The 26,223-nt window shown below is 45.3% G+C and overlaps 1 protein-coding gene across 4 annotated transcripts in view; it reads right to left on the bottom strand.

Annotated features, from left to right (window-relative positions):
- The window catches only part of LOC141192336 (uncharacterized), a 39,670-nt gene extending 13,767 nt beyond the window's left edge, over nucleotides 1-25,903 (bottom strand). For 3 of the 4 annotated variants that reach the window (XR_012265871.1, XM_073661848.1, XM_073661851.1), the window contains exon 1: nucleotides 25,835-25,903. The gene's annotated coding sequence lies outside the window, so the exon portion shown is untranslated. Of the gene's footprint in view, nucleotides 1-5,996; nucleotides 6,104-25,834 lie in introns of all 4 variants that reach the window. The other variant, XM_073661849.1, reaches the window with a different exon arrangement.
- Between the last annotated feature and the right edge of the window lie 320 nt (nucleotides 25,904-26,223).

The raw sequence follows: 26,223 nt of genomic DNA, 5'->3' as shown, positions 1-26,223 counted from the left end.
AACAAAGTGTGAATCTCAAATTGAAATCATTGTTGTTGAGATTTTGTGTAAATTTCAACGCCTCCTCCTGTGTGCCTCCCCACATCAGGAGGAGGTTGTCGATAAATCGACCGTACCATACGGTTTTTTTGGGCTATAAATTTTGCTCTCATGGTAAATGTGTTGCTCCTCCCTTTTGGACATTAATCCAATGACGGTGAAAATTTGATGCCCATACTTACTTCCCTCTTTTGTAAAAAATAAGTTAGTAACATAGTTTTTAAGGTTGAAGGAAGACTAAGTCCATCTAGTTCAACCCATAGCCTAACATGTTGATCCAGAGGAAGGCAAAAAAAAACCATGTGGCAAACACTAAGCTCCACATTGGGGAAAAAAATTCCTTCCCGACTCCATACGACAATCAGACTAGTTCCCTGGATCAACGCCCTATCAAGGAATCTAGTATATATAACCTGTAATATTATACTTTTCAAGAAAGGCATCCATGAACTTCTTAAATTTTAATAGTGAATCACTCATTACATCACTGCTCTTACAGTAAAGAATCCCCGTCTGTGATTATGATTAAACCTTCTTTCCTCCAGACGTAGAAGATGCCCCCTTGTCCCCGTCTCTGGCCTCAGAGTAAAAAGATCAGTAGAAAGGTCTTTGTACTGTCCCTTCATATACTTGTACATAGTAATAAGATCACCCCTAAGCCTTCTTTTTTCCACACTAAATAACCCCAAGTGTAATAACCTGTCTTGGTATTGCAGTCCTCTAATAACCTTGGTCGCTCTTCTCTGCTCCCGCTCTAGTTCAGCTATGTCTTTCTTATACACCGGAGACCAAAACTGTACACAGTATTCTAAGTGTGGTCGCACTAATGACTTGTATAGAGGTAAAATTATGTTCTCCTCATGAGTATCTATGCCTCTTTTAATGCATCCCATTATTTTATTTGCCTTTGCAGCAGCTGCCTGACACTGGCCACTAAACGTAAGCTTGTCGTCCACCAATACACCCAGGTCTTTTTCAGCTACAGTTTTGCCCAGTGTGTTACAATTAAGCATATAATTATACATTTTATTTCCACTGCCCAAGTGCATTACCTTACATTTATCCCCATTAAAGCTCATTTGCCATTTATCAGCCCAAGCTTCTAGTTTACATAGATCCTCCTGTAATATAAAATTGTCCTCCTCTGTATTGATTACCCTGCAGAGTTTAGTGTCATCTTCAAATATTGAAATATTACTCTGTATGCCCCCTACAAGAATCATAGAATCATAGAATGGTAGAGTTGGAAGGGACCTCCTGGGTCATCTGGTCCAACAAGGTCGTTAATAAATATGTTAAAAAGAAGGGGGCCCAATACTGACCCCTGTGGTACCCCACTGTTAACTGAGACCCAGTCTGAGTGTTTTCCATTAATAACCACCCTTTGTTTCCTATCACTGAGCCAATTCTTAACCCACATACATATATTTTCCCCTATCCCCATTGTTCTCATTTTATGTATCAACCTTTTGTGTGGAACCGTATCAAAAGCTTTTAAAAAGTCCATATACACAACATCCACTGCATTTAATTGGTTCAGTCCAGAACTTGCCTCCTCATAAAAACTGATCAGATTAGTTTGACAGGAACGGTCCCTCGTAAACCCATGTTGATATTGGGTCATGAGGTTATTCTTCTTCAGATACTCTAGTATAGCATCTCTTAGGAAACCCTCCAGGATTTTACCCACAGTAGAGGTTAAGCTTACTGGCCTATAATTTCCAAGTTCAGTTTTTGTCCCCTTTTTGAATATTGGCACCACATTTGCTATACGACAGTCCGGTGGTACAAACCCTGTTATTATGGAATCTTTAAAGATTAAAAATAATGGTCTATCTATGACGTTACTTAATTCCTGCAGTACTCGCGGGTGTATCCCATCCGGGCCCAGGGATTTGTCAACTTTAGTGATTTTTAGACGCCGCCGTACTTTCTGATGGGTTAAGCAAGTGACATTTAATGGAGAATTTTTGTTATCACTAATCATGTTTTCTGTCATGCGATTTTCTTGTGTAAATACGGTTGAAAAAAAATCATTTAGCATATTGGCTTTTTCCTCATCCTCATCCACCATTTCACCCAGACTATTTTTAAGGGGGCCAACACTATCATTTTTTACTATTTATGTAATTAAAGAATATTTTGGGGTTATTTTTACTTTCTCTGGCAATGATTCTCTCTGCCTCAATCTTTGCTGCCTTGATTTGCTTTTTTACATAATTTATTTAATTTTCTATATTTATTTAATGCCTCATCACTACCTACTTGCTTTAGTTCCCTAAATGCTTTATTTTTGTCACTTATTGCGCCCCTTACAGCTCTATTTAGCCATAGTGGTTTCCTCCTATTTCTAGCATGTTTATTCCCAAAGGGTATATATTGTGCACAGGTCCTATTCAGGATGTTAATAAATGTCTCCCATTTGCTTTGTGTAGTTTTATGTTTCAGGATATCGTCCCAGTTTATTGCACTAAGATCATCTCTCAACCGTTGGAAATTGGCCTTCCTGAAGTTTAGTGTCCTTGAAACCTCTCTACTACACATCTTATTAAAGGTTACATGAAAATGTATTATTTTGTGATCACTATTACCCAAGTGACCCCCAACTCGTATATTTGATATGCGGTCTGGCCTGTTGGTTAATATTAGGTCTAGCAGTGCCCCCCTTCTTGTTGGGTCCTGAACCAGTTGTGAAAGGTAATGGTCTCTCATAGTTGTCAAAAACCTATTACCTTTGCTTGAACTACATGTTTCTATCCCCCAATGTATTTCAGGATAATTGAAGTCTCCCATAATAATGACTTCTCCTTGAGTCGCTGCTTCATCTATTTGCTTTACGAGGATATTCTCCGCTACTTCCATTCTTTTTGGAGACTTATAACAAACCCCTATCAGTAATTTATTATTTTTTCCCCCTCCCCTTATCTTCACCCACAGGGACTCTACATTTTCATTAGATTCACCTGTATCCTCCCGCAAGACAGATTTTAAGGATGATTTTACATATAAACACCCCCCCCCCATCGCTTGTTTGTACGGTCATTTCTGAACAGACTATAGCCCTGTAAATTAACTGCCCAGTCATGGCTCTCGTCCACGTCTTAGATATCCCTACCATGTCATAATTATTTTCCAACAAAATTAATTCTAATTCCTCCATTTTGTTGATGAGGCTTCTGGCATTAGTGTACATTCATTTTATGTATCTCTCTGTACCTCTATTCCTTCTTACTTTATTGACTGTTCTAACCCCACCCCCAAATTTCTTTATTTGTGCCCAGGTCACTATCTGCACTATCTTACCCACCTATAAAATGAATACCCCCCCCAATCCCTAGTTTAAACACTCCTCCAACCTTCTAGCCATTTTCTCCCCCAGCACAGCTGCATCCTCCCCACTGCGGTGCAGCCGGTCCCTAGCGAAGAGTCTGTAGCCAACTGTGAAGTCGGCCAAGTTCTCCAGGAACCCAAATCCCTCCTTCCTACACCAGTTCTTGAGCCACTTATTTATCTCCCTAATCTCCCGTTGCCTCTCTGGCGTGGCACGTGGTACCGGTAGTATTTCAGAGAATACCACCTTGGAGGTCCTTCCTTTCAGCTTGCAGCCTAATTCCCTGAAATCATCTTTAAGGACCTTCCACCTACCTTTAACTTTGTCATTTGTGCCAATGTGCACCATGACTGCTGGGTCCTCACCAGCCGCTCCCAGTAATCTGTCAACCCGATCAGCGATGTGCCGGACTCGAGCGCCAGGTAGGCAGCACACTGTTCGACGATCCCTGTCTTTGTGACAGATTGCCCTGTCTGTTCCCCTAATAATTGAGTCCCCCACTACCAGCACCTGCATGGCCTGCCCTGCTCTCCCATTTTCCTCTTTACTGGAGCTGACACTCCTCCGGCTTTCAGGGGACATGCCTTGCTGCAGCAGTGCTACCCCTGGACCGTCACTCCCCTCATCTGCCAACTTTGCAAACTTATTGGGGTGTGCCAGATCAGGACTAGCCTCCCTGGCACTCTTCCCTCTACCCCCACTTCTGTCACCCAACTAACAGCCTCACTGTCCTGCAGCTCCCGACTACCACCCTACCCCACATCTACCCCAGTGAGCTGCTGCTCAGTGAGCAGCAGACTCCTTTCCATATTGACAAATTGATTGTCAAAGCAGAAATAATTATGATTTAGAAGAAATGTAACTGACATGATAATGAAATCTTTTATTTCTACTGTATACGTGCTATAGGTATCCAAGTGATAGCTCAGGCTAGTTAATGCTACACTGTGTGGTATGGATGAGTATAGAGAAACACACGTGGTCAAAATTGTTAGTACTCCTCGTTTAACCCCGTACTGGCCAGGGGCATATTAGTACGCCCCAGGCCATCACCCCCGGTTCATCACGGGCTCCGGCACTGAGCCCGCACCGAAGCGGGCACATTTCAGCTGATTCTTACAGCTGACATGTGCCCGCAACAGCCTCGGGTGGAATCTCGATCCACCCGCGGCTGTTAACCAGTTAAATGCTGCTGTCAATCTCTGACAGTTGCATTTAACAGGGCCGCGCCGGAAGTGTGTCACTTACCCCGCCCATTGGTGACCCCGTCATGTGATCGCAGGTCACTGATGGGTGGGCATGGCAACCCGGGGTCTGCAGCAGACCCCAGTGGTTGTCATGAAAAGATTGCTATGAGCGCCACCTAGTGGTCGGCGCTAATAGCACAGGAGCATTTCGGCTACATAGAGGTGATCTGCTCATCGCCTCTATGTAGCAGAGGCAATCAGACAGTTGCTGCTTCTAGTCTCCTATGGAGACTATAGAAGCAAGCAAAAAGTGTAGAAAAATGTTTTTAAAAATATTAAAAAATGTAAAAAATATAAAAAGTTCCAACAATCTTGAAGGAGTTCCCAGAGATGCTTAGCACTTGTTGGCCCTTTTGCCTTAACTCTGCGGTCCAGCTCACCCCAAACCATCTCGATTGGGTTCAGGTCTGGTGACTGTGGAGGCCAGGTCATCTGGCGTAGCTCCCCATCACTCTCCTTGGTCAAATAGCCCTTACACAGCTTGGAAGTGTGTTTGGGGTCATTGTCCTATTGAAAAATAAATGATGGTCCAACTAAACGCAAACTGGATGGAATAGCATGCCGCTGCAAGATGCTGTGGTAGCCATGCTGGTTCAGTATGCCTTCAATTTTGAATAAATCCCCAACAGTGTCATCAGCAAAGCACCCCCACGCCATCACACCTCCTCCTCCATGCTTCACGGTGGGAACCAGGCATGTAGAGTCCATCCGTTCACCTTTTCTGCGTCGCACAAAGACACCGTGGTTGGAACCAAAGATCTCAAATTTGGACTCATCAGACCAAAGCACAGATTTCCACTGGTCTAATGTCCATTCCTTGTGTTCATTAGCCCAAACAAGTCTTTTCTGCTTGTTGTCTGTCCTTAGCAGTGGTTTCCTAGCAGCTATTTTACCATGAAGGCCTGCTGCACAAAGTCTCCTCTTAATAGTTGTTCTAGAGATTTTGTCTGCTGCTAGAACTCTGTGTGGCATTGACCTGGTCTCTAATCTGAGCTGCTGTTAACCTGCGATTTCTGAGGCTGGTGACTCGGATAAACTTATCCTCAGAAGCAGAGGTGACTCTTGGTTCTCCTTACCTGGGGCGGTCCTCATGTGAGCCAGTTTCTTTGTAGGGCTTGATGGTTTTTGCAACTGTACTTGGGGACACATTCAAAGTTTGCCCAATTTTTCGGACTAACTGACCTTCATTTCTTAAAGTAATGATGGCCACTCATTTTTCTTTACTTAGAATTTGTATTATGGCAAGAAAAAAGCAGCTAACAGTCTATTCAGTAGGACTATCAGCTGTGTATCCACCAGACTTCTGCACAACACAACTGATGGTCCCAACCCCATTTATAAGGCAAGAAATCCCACTTATTAAACCTGACAGGGCACACCTGTGAAGTGAAAACCATTTCCGGTGACTACCTCTTGAAGCTCATCAAGAGAATGCCAAGAATGTGCAAAGCAGTCATCAAAGCAAAAGGTGGCTACTTTGAAGAACCTAGAATATAAGACATATTTTCAGTTGTTTCACACTTTTTTGTTAAGTATATAATTCCACATGTGTTAATTCATAGTTTTGATGCCTTCAGTGTGTACTCATGAAAATACAGAAAAATCTTTAAATGAGAAGGTGTGTCTAAACTTTTGGTCTGTACTATATTATATATATATATATATATATATATATATATATATATATATATATATATACACACACACACACACACACACACACACACACACACACTTTTGTACTTGGCAGGTCCACATCAGATGTTAAGGAGATGAATGAGAGAGACAAAAGTCCAAAACTAAACTTTTCAATACTTTATGAATGCTTCTTCAGCATTATGCAGAGTCAGGAACTTTCCGGTTACATGTAAAAGTATATAACTTTTGTTACAAGCCACAACAGTCCAGTAAACTATTATGGGAAGGCCCATCATCACCTGCGGGGATCATACGGGTTGAGATGTGTCGCTACGGCCCCTCAGAGCTACTCTCAGCTCCCAGTTGATTTGTGAGGACCTCGCTGGCTGAGGTGCATAGGTACAACTCCTCACTAGTACTGTCAAAGTCTATTTGATGAGGGCCACATACTCCTTCTATGGCACTGCATCTTCAGTTCTCCAGAGGTGTTTGGCGACACTTTGGCTTTCTCACTAGTATATACAATTTTTGCTTAAGATAAGGAATCCTTCTTTAACTTAATCTCCTTTAATTAGGCCTACTGTCTACTCAGGGCAAAGTTCTGTACTATCTAAGTAGACCTCCTGGCCTGAACTTAGGACCTTGACCTGCTCTTGGTCTCCGCTATGCTCCCTGCCTGGAATCCAGATTCCCACTGCCATTATATATTTGCTTTCTTTTAGAACACACTATTTGATGTCTCCCTCCTGGCACACAACACCCTGCAAGCAGATGGACTGAAGGTCTGTATTTCTCACGTACTTATCCCCATCTTACTCATCACCAGGAAATTGTTCTCCTGTGTACCCATCTAGCTCAGAATGAGGGCTCTCAGACAGTATGATTTCCTGTACAATTTCTGATATTAAAACACACACTACAAATCCAACCCAGTTCCTGAGGTGTGCTGCTCCGGTCTGTCCATTGTGAGTACTGAGCCTCCATACTGCAGGTGTGATGTAGTGAAGCCATTGTGCCTGCAGTGTATGGAGTCTTAGACTCACAGGCGAAGGATGAATGGTGGATCAGTGAACTTTCGACTCCCTGATTCACTATTTATCCAATGGTATCACTGTCATGGGAATGTGGAGATCACTGAAATTGTGAAGATGGGTAAAGAGAGTGTGCTCGGTGGCGAGCCCTCTCAATTCGTGGGCACCATAGTGGTCGCATGGGCTGCCGCTATTGATGAAACGGTCCTGCTAACTATTTATTTTACTCACTTATATAGCGTCATTAATTCCACAGCGCTTTACAGACATTATGGGCACTCACAATCTAAATTCCCTATCATTGTGTCTTTGGAGTGTGGGAGGAAACCGGAGAACAAGGAGGAAACTCACGCAAACAAGGGGAGAACATACAAACTCCTTGCACTGTTGTGTGGTAAATATCTCATAGGTCCTGAGTTCATTAGTATCTGCACCAAGAATGGGGCTAAGGCCACGGCCCCACTATCAGTATTTGGTCAGTATTTTTTCTCAGGAGTGGGAGCCAAAACCAGGATTGGTGCACTTGTTTCTATTATACATTTTCTCTGTTTCTCACCTGGTTTTTGGCTCCCACTCCTGAGAAAATATGATGATTGCTTACCGGTAATTTGATTTTCCAAAACCATGACAGCACCGTACAGAGAGAGAGTGTCGGCCCCCAGGAACAGGAAACCTACCAAAATAAAAGGGGCGGCACCTCTCTTCCTCCCCAATGTGTTTAAAGAGAATAAGAGGTAAACGCCTTGTTAAGACATATATTCATACAACAATAGTTATCAATATTCACCTTATAGTGTTTGCACAAACCAGTGGATTTTTTTTCCCCGAAAACAGGAAGTTTTTGCAGCACCAAAGTAAAAGAGAAGGGAGGTAAGTAGGACGTATACCCTGAGGGGGATCAGGGTCAGAGGCAGAGATAAGGTAAAATTATGGTCATTCTAACTCATCTGGCCATCGTGCACTTAGTAACTGCTTTACCCTTGTTTGCCCCCTGAAAAGAAACAAACATGGCTGAGGACTTTCTCCACTGATTCGTTACCTCAAGGTATTTAAGGATACACCTTCTCACATCTAGGGAGTGAAATGTAATTTCCCCTTGGGTCTTTAGTTCATCACAAAACGAAGGCAGCACTATTTCCTGACTTCTGTGAAATTTAGAGCTTACTTTTGGGAGGAAAGCTGGATCTGGCCTCAATATCACGTTATCTTGTAAGATGTTTGTAAAAGGGGGATTGATTGATAGAGCCTTTAACTCACTCACCCGCCTAGCAGAGGTTAGTGCCACCAGTAGTACTATTTTTAGTGTAAACACTTTAATAGCAGCGGATGAGATGGGTTCAAAGGGAGCCTTGTAAGGGCATTCAGGACTAAATTAAAGGTCCCAGGGAGCTACCGTAGGACTGTCTATAGGTCTGAACGAAAAAGATGCCTTTATAAACCTATATATCCATGGATGATCAGTTATTTTATGATCAAATAGCGCCCCTAGGGCTGATACCTGCACCTTTAAAGGAGCTAGTGGAGAGACCCCTCTCTAGATCTTTTTGAAGGAATCCTAGTATTTCCAAAATGGGAACTAGCTGACTTTAGGGAGTCATGACCCGACTGGAAAATTTAAGAAATTTATTCCAAATCTTTTCATATTTAAGGGAGATTACTTTTTCTGTTCAACAGGAGAGTTGAAATTAAATTTTCTGAAAAACCCCTGTCCGATAACAATCACCTCTCAAGTTCCAGGCAGTTAGGTGTAATCTGGGAACCTGAGGATGGGTCACCGGACCTTGGGATAGTAGATCTGGATAGTCGGGTGGGATCCAGGGGTCCGAGACTGATGACTCTTCGCCAAGAAAACCAGGCCCTTTTCGGCCAGAAGGGGGCAATCAGTATTATTCTGGCTTTTTCCTCGCGTATCTTCTTTAATACTATGGGAATCAAGGGAAAGACCGAGAAGGCATTTGCCATGCGAAACCCCCATTCCTGCAGAAGGTCGTCCACCCCGTCTGGTGACTTTCTTGGATTTAGAGAATATAATTTTTCTACCTGATGGTTTTCTCTGGTGGCAAATAAATCTATTTCCGGAAGACCCCAGGCCAGACAAATCTGATTGAAGACTCTTCTGTTTAGAGCCTATTCTCCTTGATTGACTGAATGGCGAATGAAAAAAAAAAAAAAATCGGTGATGATATTTTCTGAACCCCTTAAGAGGCGGCTTGAAAGTGATAGAAGATTTTGCCCCACCATGGAGAATATTTTCTCTACCTCTAACATTAATGGGTCTGACCTGGTCCCCCTTGGCGATTTAAATAAGCCACTGCTGTGCTGTTGTCCGATAGGATTGCTACATCCTTCCCCCATGCAGTATTTTAAGGTTGACTATAATGCTTTCCTGACTGCAGTCAGTTCTTTTAGGTTTGAAGAACCGCTTTTTAATTTGAAATCCCATAGACCCTGAAACCAACCCCCCTCTAGGTGGGCACCCCAACCTGTTGGGCTTGTGTCCGTGGTGATTACGACTGGATTTTGTACTGTCCATGGGACATTCAAGAGATTTTTTGAATCTGCCCACCAATTTAGAGAATTTAGTGTTTTTGCAGACAGCTGAAATTTGTAGTCCAGCCGATCTCCTACCGAGGTCTGTATTTTCAGGATCTCCCAGTGTAGCCTTCTTGTGTGGAAATGAGCCCACATGTACCGCTGCAATTGTTGCTGTCAGGGATACTAGCAAGGACATGGCTTCTCTTACCGAGATATGTCTTTCTTGAATATTTGAGATTTTTTGTTTGATTTTTTGAACCTTCTCTTATAGGAGGAAGCAACGCTGATGAATAGCATCCAGGTTGATGCCCAGAAAACTTTGAAGTTGGATGGGCTTGGGTCTTGATTTTTCTTCGTTTACTATCCAACCCAACCTTGTTATGGTGGATAGAACTTGTTTGGCTGCTACAGTACAGGCTTTTTCTGAGTCCCTGACTATTAAAAAATCGTCTAGGTATGGCACTATTAATGTCTTTTTTTCCATACATAGGATGTCATTTCTGCCAATACCTTGGTAAAAATTCTGGGCGCTAGTGACTCCCCAAATGGCAGGCACTGATATTGCAGATGCAAGAGGTTGCCTTGGAATTCTACGGCCACCTTGAGATATTGTTGGTGGTCTGGGTGGATTGGGATGTGATAGTATGTATCCTTTAAGTTTATCACTGCCATGAAACAGAAGGGGTGCAAAAGCTTTACTGTCGATTTCAAAGTCTCCATCTTGAATTTTCCTGTTTTTATACATACGTTCAAGGCTTTTAGATTTATTATTGTTCTGTAGGAACCATAAGGCTTTTTTTTTATTAGAAATAGATTGCTGTAAAATCCTCTTCCTTTTTCTAGCTCTGGCACACTGACTAACATGAGTTTGTCTGGTAACTTTATGATTTCCGCTTCTAATGCGATCTGATTTGTCTTGCCTACCCGGGTCTCTATCATCCAAAGTGGGGGAATGGAAGAAAAAATTATTTTTAAGCCTCTGGAAAGGGGATCCGCTACCCATTGAGTAGCGGGCAGCGAGGCCCACTGATGAAAAAACTGCTTTAATCTTCCCCCACTGGTAAACTGGCGTCTTTGGTGTTTGGGAGCTCCTTTGTAGGTGGCGCCCTTATTAAACAGGAATCCCTTGGACTGACTCCTGTCTCTTCTCCAGGCTCGACCCCCTCTTCCACTATCCTCTCTCTGGCTTCTTCCTTTTCCCCTAGTTTTTGACCCGTGAAAGGATTTTTTATATTTTTGAGAGGGAAAGGGAAAAGTTTTCTTTTTATCGGTCGCCTTCTCTAATATGTCGTCCAGGACTGTCCCGAATAAATAGTCACCTTGGCAGGGAATGGCACAATTTCATTTTGGATTGGAAATTAGCTGACCAATTCTTAAGTCAAAGGGCTCTCCGTGCCGAGTTTGAGAGACCACAGGCCCGGGCCGCAAAGCTCACTCTGTCTATTGAGGCTTCAGCCAAGAAGTCAGCTGCTTTCTGGATAGTGGGGAGTGCTTCCAGGAGTTGTTCCCTAGGACATTTATTACTTATCTGGGACTCCAGTTCTTGTAGCCACTTTACTAGAGACCTGGCAGTACATGTGGCTGCGATGCTGGGCTTAAAGGAACCTGCTGCTGCATCCCATGTGCCCCTCAGGAAAGTGTCAACCTTTTTATCTAAAGGATCTTTTAGAGAACCTAGATCCTCAAAAGGAAGGGCTACCTCCTTAGAAACTCGGGCAATAGCCACGTCAATCTTTGGGGATCTTTCCCAAACATTAATCAACTCATCTTCAAAAGATTACTTCTGTTTAAGTGTGTTTGGGATGGACACCTTTTTAACTGTTTTTTCCACTCTTTTTCTATCAAGGAAAGCAAGTTTTTGTGGACTAGGAACAACCGATGTTTGTGCTCCTCCAGGTTACTCAACATAGAATCCTGCACAGATCTATGCTCCCTCGGGGTCTCTATCCCCATAGTAGACCTAATGATTTTTAGTAGTTTTGTCGTTTCTTCCACCGGGAAGCAAGGTTGGCCATATTCCCCATCAGATGAAGATGGTTCTGAGCTATCAGAGTCAACTAATTCCCCTGATTCTTCCTTTTCCTTCTCTGAGCTAAGGTCTGAGTGTGTATGCTGTATGCCTGAGGAGGTGGATGGACCCCGAGTATGTCGTATTTCCTTTTTTACATTGTTTTTAACTTAGTCTTTGATTAAGGTTTTTATCTCCTGAAACAGAGACAGGGATTCCTCCATTACTGTTTTCTCTATACCGGCCCGGCAACGTATTTTAGTGTATAACTTCGGTAAAGCTTCCTTGCATAAGACACATTCTTTATTTTTTGTCTTGGTCACTGTTTTCCTGGGTCTATTCTAAAATAGGTAATGACACTAGTCAGTATGTGTGTGTGGGCAGGAGAAACACTCACTCCGTCATAGGGCCCTGGAACTATCGCGCCAGGAGCAGGTCTTGGCTCATCTCCTTCAGGTATGTTTGAATTCTCCATCTTCTCAGCAGGGACTGGAACACCAAATTTAGAGCAGTAGCACACTCAGCAATGTTATACCAAGCACACTTCAGCTGATCAGGGACCGACACCATGTGCCACTTATAATCGGTGTGGGAGGAGCAGGGGTTGGTCTCTCCTCCTTACAGGGCATACCGCCCTGTAGCCCCGCTGACATCATATCCAGCATCACTATGACCCCGGAAGTGACCCCGCACGGCACATGTGCCGTTCTGCAAACCGGCGCCATCTTTCTTATGCGCTCCCAATGCTCTGCGCTCCTCTCAGCACCAACCTCCGAATCCGGAGGTGGCCCGCTGAAGTCCTGCGCTCTGGTTGGAGCGATTCCTCCAAGAAAAGTGCCCCCACCTCTTGGAACAGCCCAGGTTTACCGGGTCAGCACGGCACCAGGAGAAATCTCCCCAGGTATACTGTTCCACCGTAGGCATCCTCTTCCAGGAACAGGAAACCACACTGGGGAGGAAGAGAGGTTCCGCCCCTTTTATTTTAGTAGGTTTCCTGTTCCTGGGGCAGATACTCTCTCTGTATGGTGCTGTCATGATGAAGGGTAAAACTACTGACTGAATACTGACCAGATACTAATAATGGGCTGTGACCTAAGTGAGTATTTATTCATTAGCCATGCCGCCCCTTAAAATAAAATCTTAAACTTTTTTTAAATACTAGATGGTGGCCCGATTCTAATGCATCGGGTATTCTAGAATAGGTATGCGGCCGACCGGGTGCAATCAGCAGAGCTGTGTTAAATGTGGGGCCAAAATCGCTGATTGGTCGCGTTCGGCAACCGCGACCAATCAGCAAAGCGGTGTTTAAATTTGGCGGCAATATCGATGATTGGTCGCGGGCGGCGGCCACGACCAATCAGCGAACCGTGTTAGTGAGGACTGGAGAGCGTGTTTAAATTTGGCACCAAAATCGCTGATTAGTCGCGACCAATCAGCAGAGCGGTGTTTAAATTTGGTGCCAATACTGCTGACTGGTCGCGGCCGCCGATCGCGACCAATCAGCAGAGCGATGCAGGGCGGGGTTTAAATTTGGCGCCAATTTAAACACGGCAAATTCAAACACCGCTGTGCTGATTGGTCGCCGACGCTGTGCGATTTTGGCGGCACATTTAAATAGCGTCCGCGACCAATCAGTACAGCGGTGTTTAAATGTGGAGCCAAGATCGGTGATTGGTCGCGGCCGATATTTAAATTTGGCGCCCAAATCGGTGATTGATCGCGGGCAGCGCCAGCGACCAATCAGCGATTTTTAACACAAATGTCCGGACCTTTGTAACACCATGCGGATACTGTGGGGACATCAGCGGCTAGGGTGTGAAAGGAGGACCGGGGAGCGGCGCTGTGGGTCGGGATACTTCTGCTCTGAGCGCCCGCTCATGTCCCGGGTTCTCGGAGCGGAAGTATCCGCACAGGCAGCGGCGCTGACATCCATGCGGCTAGGGTGTGAAGGGAGGACTGGGGAGCGGCGCTGACATCCAATTGGTCGCGGCCGCTATTTAAATGTGCCGCACAAATCGGTGATTGGTCGCCGACTTGGCCCGCGACCAATCACTGATCTTGCGGCCAAAGTTAAACAGTACTGTGCTGATTGGTCGCGGACGCTGCCCGCGACCAATCACCGATTTGGGCGCCAAATTTAAATATCGGCCGCGACCAATCACCGATCTTGGCTCCACATTTAAACACCGCTGTGCTGATTGGTCGCCGACGCTGGGCGCGACCCATCACCGATTTTGGCGCCACATTTAAATAGCGTCCGCGACCAATCCGCACAGCGGTGTTTAAATGTGGAGCCAAGATCGGTGATTGGTCGCGGCCGATATTTAAATTTGGCGCCCAAATCGGTGATTGGTCGCGGGCAGCGTCCGCGACCAATCAGCACAGTACTGTTTAACTTTGGCTGCAAGATCAGTGATTGGTCGCGGGCCAAGTCGGCGACCAATCACCGATTTGTGCGGCACATTTAAATAGCGGCCGCGACCAATTGGATGTCAGCGCCGCTCCCCGGTCCTCCCTTCACACCCTAGCCGCATGGATGTCAGCGGCGCTGCCTGTGCGGATACTTCCGCTCCGAGCACCCGGGACATGAGCGGGCGCTGGCAGCAGAAGTATCCCGACCCGCAGCGCCGCTCCCCGGTCCTCCCTTCACACCCTAGCCGCTGATGTCCCCACAGTATCTGCATGGTGTTACAAAGGTCCGGACATTTGTGTTAAAAATCGCTGCTTGGTCACTGGCGCAGCCCGCGACCAATCACCGATTTGGGCGCCAAATTTAAATATCGGCCGCGACCAATCACCGATCTTGGCTTCACATTTAAACACCGCTGTGCTGATTGGTCGCGGCCGATATTTAAATTTGGCGCCCAAATAGGTGATTGGTTGCGGGCAGCGCCAGTGACCAATCAGCGATTTTTAACACAAATTTCCGGACCTTTGTAACACCATGCGGATACAGTGGGGACATCAGCGGCTAGGGTGTGAAGGGAAGACCGGGGAGCGGCGCTGCGAGTCCGGATACTTCTGCTGCGAGCGCCCGCTCATGTCCCGGGTGTTAGAACCTTGCTCTTAGGTTTTTTCTATTGCTGGTCACATGACCTTGTTGGCCTATTTAGTCCTGCTCCGCCCTTCTGGCTTTGCTGGACTTCATTGTATTACTACTCTTTAGCTAGCCTGTGCTCAGTATCTAACTCTGTTAGTTTGCTTGGTCTTCGGACCTCTGTGTTCTATATATTTTGTTTGTTTGTCTGTCTGCTACTATTTCTGTTAGGAGGTGTCCATTTTGCTCCCAGTCCCTAGTACTTGTAGGGATTCCTTCCCCACATCTATAGGTCTCCGTACAGACTAGCTGAGGACTTTAGCAGGTCTGATCGCAGGATCAGGTTCCCTGTTACATCGTAGGGATCAAGCTGAGTTCTATCGTAGGGACAGATCTCCTCTCTTTCCTTAGCTCTGGTAGCAGAACATAACAGTAAGTCCAGCCTGCAAATTCTCTAAGGAAAGATTTTTCTGTTCCATCATGGTGTCGGTTCTGGATTTGGCTAAACGCCTGCAGGGACTCTCTCTGGAGGTGGCCGAGCTCCATCAGCACGTGAGTAACTGTCCTGGAGCACATTTCTTGGAGCCTAAGGTACGTTTGCCTGATTTATTTTTTGGTGAACACCAAGAATTTTTTTCATTTAAAAATGCTTGCTTATTGTATTTTCGTTTGAGACCCAGGTCCTCTGGGGATGAATCCCAGCGCATAGGGTTCATAATATCACTTTTGCGCAAAGAGCCTCAGGAGTGGGCCTTTTCTTTGCAACCTAGTGATACATGCTTTAGATCAGTGGATAGTTTTTTTTCTGCTTTGGGGCTATTATATGATGATCCTGACCGTGTCTCATCTGCTGAGACTGAGTTGAGACGTTTGAGACAGGGATCAGGTAATGTGGAAAAATATTGTACTCATTTCCGTCGGTGGTCTACTCAAATAGGGTGGAACGATTCTGCTCTGAAGAGTCTGTTTCTTGCTGGGCTTAGTGAAAGGGTTAAAGACCTGCTAATTGCTTATCCCACACCTGAAGATTTGCAACAGGCTATGCAATTAGCTATACGGGTGGATAGGAGACTGCGTGCAAGGGTTAATGAGAGCAAATCCTCTGCTATGTCAGTTTCTGGTCATGAGAATGTGTGTACTGACAGTGGAGAGCCGATGGAGATTGGAGCGATGGCACCTCGCTCTCAAGAAAAGGACCGCAGATTTTCTGAAGGTTTGTGTTTCTATTGCGGAAATTCTGGTCATTTCATTAAAAGCTGTGTGCTTCGTATGAAGAAAGAAAAAAAATGGTCAGTCATGCCCGTATTGCCTGTTTAAATTCCAAGGGTGTATTTTTAGCTGCTTCCACTATTGCTCAGGAAAAATTTATGGAATTTCGGGTGTTTGTCGATTGTGGGTCTACTCTGAATGTAATTGATGGGGGATTCTTGGAAAAACTCAATTTAAAACCCGAACCTTTGTCATCCCCCATTGCTGTGGTTTCTGTGGATGGCTCCCCTTTGAAGAATGTTACTCTCAAGGTCTGTGAATTTCCTCTCACTATTAATGGTGTTCACCATGAGAAATTAGATTTGGTAGTTTTGAATAACTTGCCTTCTCCGGTGGTGTTGGGATTGCCCTGGTTAAAATTGCACAATCCTGTACTGGATTGGTCTACCAATGAAATTAAATCCTGGAGCCATAAATGTTATGACAAGTGTTGTAACGGGCGTATTGCTGCTGTGGATAGGGGGGAATTGCCTGTTCCTATTCAGGATTTTTGGAGAGTTTTTTCTGAGAAGGAATCGCAGGTTTTGCCTCCCCATAGAGACTATGATTGTACTATTGAATTTGTTCCTGGAGCGACTCTTCCTAAGAGTCGTTTATTTAATCTTACTATTCCTGAGAGAAAGGCTTTGGAGGAATACATACAGACAAGCTTGGCCGCCGGTCACATTAGGCCTTCCAAGTCTCTTGTGACTGTTGGATTTTTTTTTGTAAAAAAAAAGGACGGCGGTTTACGTCCTTGTCTGGATTTTCGTGAGATTAACAAAATTACTGTACGCAATCCTTACCCACTGCCATTGATTCCTGATCTGTTTAACCAGTTAGTGGGGGCCAAGTGGTTCTCTAAAATTGACCTTCGGGGGGCATACAATCTGTTGCGCATGAAGGAGGGTGACGAATGGAAGACTGCTTTTAACACTCCTGTGGGTCATTTTGAGAATCTGGTTATGCCTTTTGGTCTTACTAATGCTCCTGCATTTTTACAGAATCTTATTAATGACATCCTTAGACCTTTGATTGGCAAAAATGTGGTTGTGTATTTGGATGACATTTTGATTTATTCGCCGGATCTGGAGTCTCATTGGCGGAGCGTACGTGAAGTATTACAGTTATTAATTGACAATTCGCTTTTTGCCAAGCTGGAGAAATGTGAGTTCGCTGTACAGAGAATTAGTTTTTTGGGCTACATTATCTCCAGCGAAGGTTTTGAGATGGACCCGGTGAAAGTTCAAGCTGTGCAGGAATGGCTTAGGCCTATTGGTTTGAAATCGATACAGAGGTTTTTGGGTTTCGCCAATTATTATAGAAAATTCATTAAAAATGTTTCTATTATTGTCAAACCTCTCACCGATCTCACCAGGAAAGGTGCTGATGCGGTTCAGTGGACTTCTGAGGCCATTGAAGCTTTTGTGTATCTCAAGGAGAGGTTCACCTCTGCTCCCATCCTTATGCAGCCTGATGTGACTAAGCCGTTTTTGGTTGAGGTTGATGCTTCCTCTGTGGGGGTTGGCGCAGTATTGTCTCAGGATAACGGGGATGGAGTACATCCCTGTGCCTTTTTTTCAAGAAAATTTTCGGAGACTGAACTGAATTACGATATTGGTAATCGGGAATTATTGGCTATCAAACTCGCATTTGAACACTGGCGCCACCTCTTGGAAGGTGCTGAATTTCCCGTTCAGGTTTTTACGGATCATAAAAATCTGATATATCTTGATGCTGCCAAGCGCCTGAATGCCCGTCAGGCTAGGTGGGCACTGTTTTTCTCGCGGTTTAATTTTTCCGTTACTTACATCCCAGGTACTAAGAATGTTAAGGCGGATGCCTTGTCTCGCAGTTTTTCTCCCATAGTCGGTGCTGAGAAAGAGGAGAACATTTTACAAGAAGGTGTTGTGATAGCTGCTTTGGACTCCGTTTTGGAAGATGAGATTCTTAAAGCACAGGAGAATGCCCCATCTAACACTCCCCATGGGAGGTTGTTTGTGCCTGGGACCTTTAGGAGAGATTTGTTTGTTGAGTGTCACGAATCTCGGTTGGCAGGTCATCCCGGAATCTCTGAGACCAAGAGACTGGTGGGTCGCAGTTTTTGGTGGCCTGGATGGCAGAAGGAAGTCATTAAGTGGGTGCGTCAATGTACTATATGTGCTAGATCTAAGTCCTCACATACTCCTTCTGCGGGGTTACTTTGCCCTCTGGAGGTTCCCAGTGCTCCTTGGACACATTTGGCTATGGACTTTATAACTGACCTTCCCCCCTCTGAGGGTTTTACTGTCATCTGGGTGGTCGTGGACCGTTTTAGCAAGATGTGTCACTTGGTTCCCTTCGTCAAACTGCCCTGCGCTAAGACTCTCGCTAAGGCCTTTGTCAAGGAAATTGTCAGACTTCATGGCGTTCCTACTGACATTGTTTCTGATAGGGGACCTCAGTTCGTGGCTCGTTTTTGGCGCGCCTTTTGTGACAGGTTGGGAGTTCATTTGTCGTTCTCATCCGGATATCATCCTGAATCTAATGGCCAGACAGAAAGGAAAAACCAGGATGTTGAGCAGTTCTTGCGTTGTTTTGTGGCAGACAATTAAGAGGGGTGGTCTGAGTTTCTGCCACTTGCTGAATTTGCTCTGAACAAACATACATCTTCTTCTGCTGGTTGTTCGCCTTTTTTTTGTTGTTCTGGGAGACATCCGTCGTTTGGGTCGTTCTCCAAGTTGGTATCTGCCGTGCCTGAGCAGGAGAATTTTTCCGGCGATTTGGAGAGAGTTTGGACGGATGTGCGTGGTAATCTTCAGGAGGCTAACAGAAAATCTAAAGACTACTTTGATAGGAAACGACAGGAGGTTTTGTTCGCTGTTGGTGACATGGTTTGGTTGTCCTCTAGAAATCTGCGGTTGAGGATTCCTTCTAAGAAATTGGGTCCCAAGTTTGTAGGGCCCTTTAAGGTGCTTCAGGTTGTCAACCAATCTGCTGTTAGGTTGGAGGTTCCTACCTCCTGGAGAATTAATCCGGTGTTTCATGTCTCTCTGTTGAAAAAAGCTGTTGTGTCGGATTGTGACGCCTCTGCCTCTGTTCCTCCGGTGGTGGAGGACGGGGAATATGAAATTTCTCGCATCCTTAATTCTAGACGGTATAGAGGTAGTTTGCAGTATCTCGTGGCCTGGAAAGGTTTCGGACCCGAGGATAACTCATGGGTGAGGTCGGATGATGTTTCCGCGTCCAGACTTATCAGAGCGTTTCACAGGAGATTTCCTGATAAGCCTGGTCCTAGGGGATCCGGAGGATCCTCTTAGAAGGGGGGGTACTGTTAGAACCTTGCTCTTAGGTTTTTTCTATTGCTGGTCACATGACCTTGTTGGCCTATTTAGTCCTGCTCCGCCCTTCTGGCTTTGCTGGACTTCATTGTATTACTACTCTTTAGCTAGCCTGTGCTCAGTATCTAACTCTGTTAGTTTGCTTGGTCTTCGGACCTCTGTGTTCTATATATTTTGTTTGTTTGTCTGTCTGCTACTATTTCTGTTAGGAGGTGTCCATTTTGCTCCCAGTCCCTAGTACTTGTAGGGATTCCTTCCCCACATCTATAGGTCTCCGTACAGACTAGCTGAGGACTTTAGCAGGATCAGGTTCCCTGTTACATCGTAGGGATCAAGCTGAGTTCTATCGTAGGGACAGATCTCCTCTCTTTCCTTAGCTCTGGTAGCAGAACATAACACCGGGTTCTTGCAGCGGAAGTATCCGCACAGGCAGCGGCGCTGACATCCAATTGGTCGCGGATGCTATTTAAAATTGCCGCACAAATCGGTGATTGGTCGCTGTCTTGGCCCGCGACCAATGACTGATCTTGGCGCCAAAGTTAAACACTATTGTGCTGATTGGTCGCGGAAGCTGACCGCGACCAATCACCGATTTGGGCGCCAAATTTAAATATAGGCCGCGACCAATCACCGATTTGGGCACCAAATTTAAATATCGGCCGCGACCAATCACTGATCTTGGCTCCACATTTAAACACCGCTGTGGTGATTGGTCGCGGCCGATATTTAAATTTGGCGCCCAAATCGGTGATTGGTCGTGGGCAGCGTCGGCGACCAATCAGCACAGCGGTGTTTAAGTTTTGCGCTAAGATCAGTGATTGGTCAGGTCCGAAGACCGCGACCAATCATCGAATCGTCTTGGTGAGGACCGGGGAGCGGCGCTGCCTGTGCGGGTGCTTACGCTGCGAGAACCCGGGACATGAGCGGGCGCTCGCAGCAGAAGTATCCCGACCCGCAGCGCCGCTCCCCGGTCCTCCCTTCCGCATGAAGGTCAGCGGCGCCGGCGGTCCTTCCGCTGCTACCGGCCAGGAGATGAGTGCCTCGCGCCGCTCATCTCCCGGCTGCATCTCCGTCCCGCAGATGGGTCCGGCGGTCGGGTTCCTTCTGCTGTTGCCGGCCGGGAGATGAGCGCCTCGCGGTGCTCATCTCCCGGCTGCATCGCCGCTCAGCTCCGTCCCGCAGATGAGCCGCTAACGGCCGCCATCTTTTTTTAGAAATCCCCCGGCGCTGATTGGCCGCTGCCGGATCAATGAGCGACGCGGGATTTCCTGGACAGACAGACGGGATAAGACGATTATATATATAGATATGCATTGAAAACTGGACTAACAACACACGTTATTTATATATATATATATATATATATATATATATATATATATATATATATATATATATATATATATATATATACACACATACACACACACATACATACACAGTACAGACCAAAAGTTTGGACACACCTTCTCATTTAAATATTTGTCAGGACTATGAAAATTATACATTCACACTGAAGGCATCAAAACTATGAATTAACACATGTGGAATTATATACTTAACAAAAAAGTATGAAACAACTGAAAATATGTCTTATATTCTAGGTTCTTCAAAGTAGCCACCTTTTGCTTTGATGACTAGAATATAAGACATATTTTCAGTTGTTTCACACTTTTTTGTTAAGTATATAATTCCACATGTGTTAATTCATAGTTTTGATGCTTTCAGTGTGAATATTTTCATAGTCATGAAAATACAGAAAAATGAGGTGTGTCCAAACTTTTGGTCTGTACTGTATATATACTGTGACATCATCACAGGTCCTGTGCGAACAGAGGCATATATATATCCGGGTGGTTTTGAAACACAGGGGGGTCAATAGACCTGATCCCTGTGTCTCGGACACTATTAGCCTTGGAAGGCACGAGGCCTGGAGGAACAGAACAGAGCTGATGGAAGCTCCTAGACCCGGCAAAGGTAAAATCGGTGCTTGAAATGGACATTGATGTTGTTACCTTGCTGAAGGCTGTATCTGAAGCCAAGCGGGCATAGCTGCCACTGAAAAGGCTCTAGGACATTACATGTGTAACATTCCTGCGAGCCACTGAGATGGACTATGTTATAGGCAGTTTATGATGTTTAATAAACTGATGGACTTTAGACTACCGGAAAACGTTGCACGTGTGCTTTAATTGACCCGGTGAAGTGAGTGCACCCCAACATGATGAATAGCGCTACCTTACAATATATATACTTAAAACTAGCAAAATTACAAGCTGAATGGCTTGTTGTGGTTGTATATAAACAGATGTAAACAATGATGCTGAATAATTGATACAGTCACTACCATACCCTATCCAGCGTGGCCACGGAGGTTGGCACCGTAAGGAACGATAATGGCGCCCCACTCAACTGTGGCTCTCCCTCAGAAGCCGTAGTTAACCCTGATCTATATCAAAAAAGAACACTGATGCATTAAATAGAACTAGATATGTCTCAAGTTATACACGGTGTGCAGAATTATTAGGCAAATGAGTATTTTGATCACATGATACTTTTCATACATGTTGTTCTACTCCAAGCTGCATAGGCTTGAGAGCCAACTACCAATTAAGTAAATCTGGTGATGTGCATCTCTGTAATGAGGAGGGGTGTTAATGACATCAACACCCTATATAAGGTGTGCTTAATTATTAGGCAACTTCCTTTCCTTTGGCAAAATGGGTCAGAACAGAGATTTGACGGGCTCTGAAAAGTCCAAAATTGGGAGATGTCTTGCAGAGGGATGCAGCACTCTTGAAATTTCCAAACTTTTGAAGCGTGATCACCGAACAATCAAGCGTTCCATGGCAAATAACCAACAGGGTTGCAAGAAGCGTGTTGGCCAAAAAAGGCGCAAAATAACTGCCCATGAATTGTGGAAAATCAAGCGTGAAGCAGCCAAGATGCCATTCGCCACCAGTTTTGCCAGATTTCAGAGCTGCCACGTTACTGGAGTATCAAATATCACAAGGGATATGGCCAAGGTAAGGAAGGCAGAAAAACGACCACCTTTGAACAAGAAACATAAGATAAAACGTCAAGAATGGGCCAAGAAATATCTTAAGACTGATTTTTCAAAGGTTTTATGGACTGATGAAATGAGTGAGACTCTTGATGGGCCATATGGATGAGCCAGAGGCTGGATCAGTAAAGGACAAAGAGCTCCACTCCGACTCAGATGCCAGCAAGGTGGAGGTGGGGTACTGGTATGGGCTGGTATCATCAAAGATGAACTTGTGGGCCCTTTTCGGGTTGAGGATGGAGTGAAGCTCAACTCCCAGACCTACTGCCAGTTTCTGGAAGACAACTTCTTCAAGCAGTGGTACAGGAAGAAGTCGGTATCGTTCAAGAAAAACATGATTTTCATGCAGGACAATGCTCCATCACATGCATCCAACTACTCCACAGCGTGGCTGGCCAGTAAAGGTCTAAAAAAAGAAAAAATAATGACATGGCCCCCTTGTTCACCTGATCTGAACCCCATAGAGAACCTGTGGTCCATCATAAAATGTGAGATCTACAGAGAGGGAAAACAGTACACCTCTCGGAACAGTGTCTGGGAGGCTTTGGTGGCTGCTGCACACAATGTTGATCAAAAACAGATCAAGCAACTGACAGAATCTATGGATAGAAGGCTGTTGAGTGTCATCATAAAGAAAGGTGGCTATATTCATCACTAATTTTTTGTGTTTTGTTTTTGCATGTCAGAAATGTTTATTTCTAAATTTTGTGCACTGATATTGGTTTACCTGGTGAAAATAAACAAGTGAGATGGGATTATATTTGGTTTTTATTAAGTTGCCTAATAATTCGGGACAGTAATAGTTACCTGCACAAACAGATATCCTCCTAAGATAGCCAAATCTAAAAAAAAACACTCCAACTTCCAAAAATATTAAGCTTGGATATTTATGAGTCTTTTGGGTTGATTGAGAACATAGTTGTTGATCAATAATAAAAATAATCCACTAAAATACAACCTGCCTAATTATTCTGCACACAGTGTATATAAAGGAAAGGGTATGACAGTCATCAGAGAATGGTTCAATAATCTGCCTCAATGCATTTTCCCAACAGGTTCAACAGGAGGCTTGATACAGCGATAATTCATGATGTTCAGCAAAGTGTGCCTAATAGCCAGGTGTCCATGTATAAATTTTAGTGATGAGCGAGTATGTTCTGTTAACCCTTTCGCCGAGTACGCTCAGGCCGAGCTCCGAGTATTTACAGCTGCTCGGTGATATGCTTGAATCGCTCCCGTGTGCATGATTTGCGACTGTTTGACAGTTTTATTACATGTGAGGAATGTCTATTTCTTACACATTCTTCACATGTAATAAAGCTGCCAAACAGTCGCAAATCATGCACACGGGAGTGATTCAAACATATCACCGAGCAGCTGTACTCGGAGCTCGGCCCGAGCGTACTCGGACAGAACATACTCGCTAAACACTAATAAATATCCCTCTTCATCAAAAACCCCTCCCCATACTAGGAAACCCATTCTGATTCCTAAAGGTGAATTGTTATAAGACATATAGAATGGATTCTGCGCTACTTCTCGTGAGCTAGAGGTCCGATAATGTCCATCCCCTAGTGTGCATGTCCGGAAGTGACGCGCTTTACACTGAAACACCAGATAAACTGATTGCTGTCGTGCCACTCGTAGTAATGTGTTCCACGCCTGAGAGCATAATGGCCTATATGTGTCCAGACCATCATCCTTGTCAGTAGATAAAGTAACATACAGTTAGAGGGTTTGTCTGTGCGTTACTTCAGGTCACCTGATCACAGGGGCATAATGGGGGCATTACACTGTGGGGGAGCCTCATACATACTGCATAAGGGGCATTACACCATGTGGGGGCATCATACATACTGCATAAGGGGCATAATGGGGGCATTACACTGTGTGGGGGCATCATACATCCTGCATAAGGGGCATAATGGGGGGGATTACACTGTGCGGGGCATCATACATCCTGCATAAGGGGCATAATGGGGGCATTACACTGTGTGGGGCCATCATCCATACTGCATAAGGGGCATAATGGGGGCATTACACTGTGGGGGCATAATACATCCTGCATAAGGGGCATAATGGGGGCATTACACTGAGGGGGGCATCATACATACTGCATAAGGGGCATAATGGGGGCATTACACTGTGGGGCATCATACATACTGCATAAGGGGAATAATGGGGGCATTACACTGTGTGGGGGCATCATACATCCTGCATAAGTGGCATAATGGGGGCATTACACTGTGGGGGCATCACACATACTGCATAAGGGGCATAATGGGGGCATTATACATCCTGCATAAGGGGCATAATGGGGACATTACACTGTGTGGGGGCATCATACATCCTGCATAAGGGGCATAATGGGGACATTACACTGTGTGGGGGCATCATACATATTGTATAAGGGGTATAATGGGGGCATTACACTGTGTGGGGGCATCATACATACTGTATAAGGGGTATAATGGGGCATTAAACTGTGGGGGTATCATACATACTGTATAAGGGGTATAATGGGGGCATCATACATACTGTATAAGGGGTATAATGGGGGCATTACACTGTGGGGGCATCATACATCCTGTATAAGGGGCATAATGGGGGCATTACACTGTGGGGGCATCATACATCCTGTATAAGGGGCATAATGGGGGCATTACACTGTGGGGGCATCATACATCCTGCATAAGGGGCATAATGGGGGCATTACACTGTGTGGGGGCATCATACATCCTGCATAAGGGGCATAATGGGGACATTACACTGTGTGGGGGCATCATACATCCTGCATAAGGAGCATAATGGGGGCATTACACTGTGTGGGGGCATCATACATCCTGCATAAGGGGCATAATGGGGACATTACACTTTGTGGGGGCATCATACATCCTGCATAAGGGGCATAATGGGGACATTACACTGTGTGGGGGCATCATACATACTGTATAAGGGGTATAATGGGGGCATTACACTGTGTGGGGGCATCGTACATACTGTATAAGGGGTATAATGGGGGCATTACACTGTGGGGGTATCATACATACTGTATAAGGGGCATAATGGGGGCATTACACTGTGTGGGGGCATCATACATCCTGCATAAGGGGCATAATGGGGGCATTACGCTGTGGGGGCAATAAAGGGGTCCTGTACTATGAGAACAATACGTTTCCTCCCTTCCTGTCTCCATAGTTGGGTCGTATGTATCTATTACAGGAAACAGAACAAAAACCTTATGATTCTTATAAAGGGGCAACACAAGACCCCAAAAGAGTCTCCGTGCTGAAGGGGTTAATGCCCCCTGCGCCCAGTAATGAGGTCTCCACATACCTCCACCTGCAGAGCCGCCACCACATATATGGCTGCTCTGTGCGCACAGGACCTGTGATGAGGTCACAGGAGGGGAGGAGTCAGGGGTCACATGATCAGGGGCCTCAGTGGATGCAGGACTCTGCTGTGCTGGTTGTCATGGTGCTGGATGAGCTGAAGTTTATGTGTGGGGTCAGGAGGGGTTTACAGGGGGGATGTAGCAGAGCCGCGTGTGTACGAGGTGTACGGAGCGGAGCCGCGCGTGTACGAGGAGTACGGAGCGGAGCCGCGCGTGTACGAGGAGTACGGAGCGGAGCCGCGCGTGTACGAGGAGTACGGAGCGGAGCCGCGCGTGTACGAGGAGTACGGAGCGGAGCCGCGCGTGTACGAGGAGTACGGAGCGGAGCCGC

This window comes from Phyllobates terribilis, unplaced genomic scaffold, assembly GCF_046119375.1.
Source record: "Phyllobates terribilis strain yellow unplaced genomic scaffold, ASM4611937v1 Scaffold_60__1_contigs__length_8166268, whole genome shotgun sequence".
Classification (NCBI taxonomy): Eukaryota; Metazoa; Chordata; class Amphibia; order Anura; family Dendrobatidae; genus Phyllobates; species Phyllobates terribilis.
This window is presented reverse-complemented; position numbering and strand designations above follow the sequence as displayed.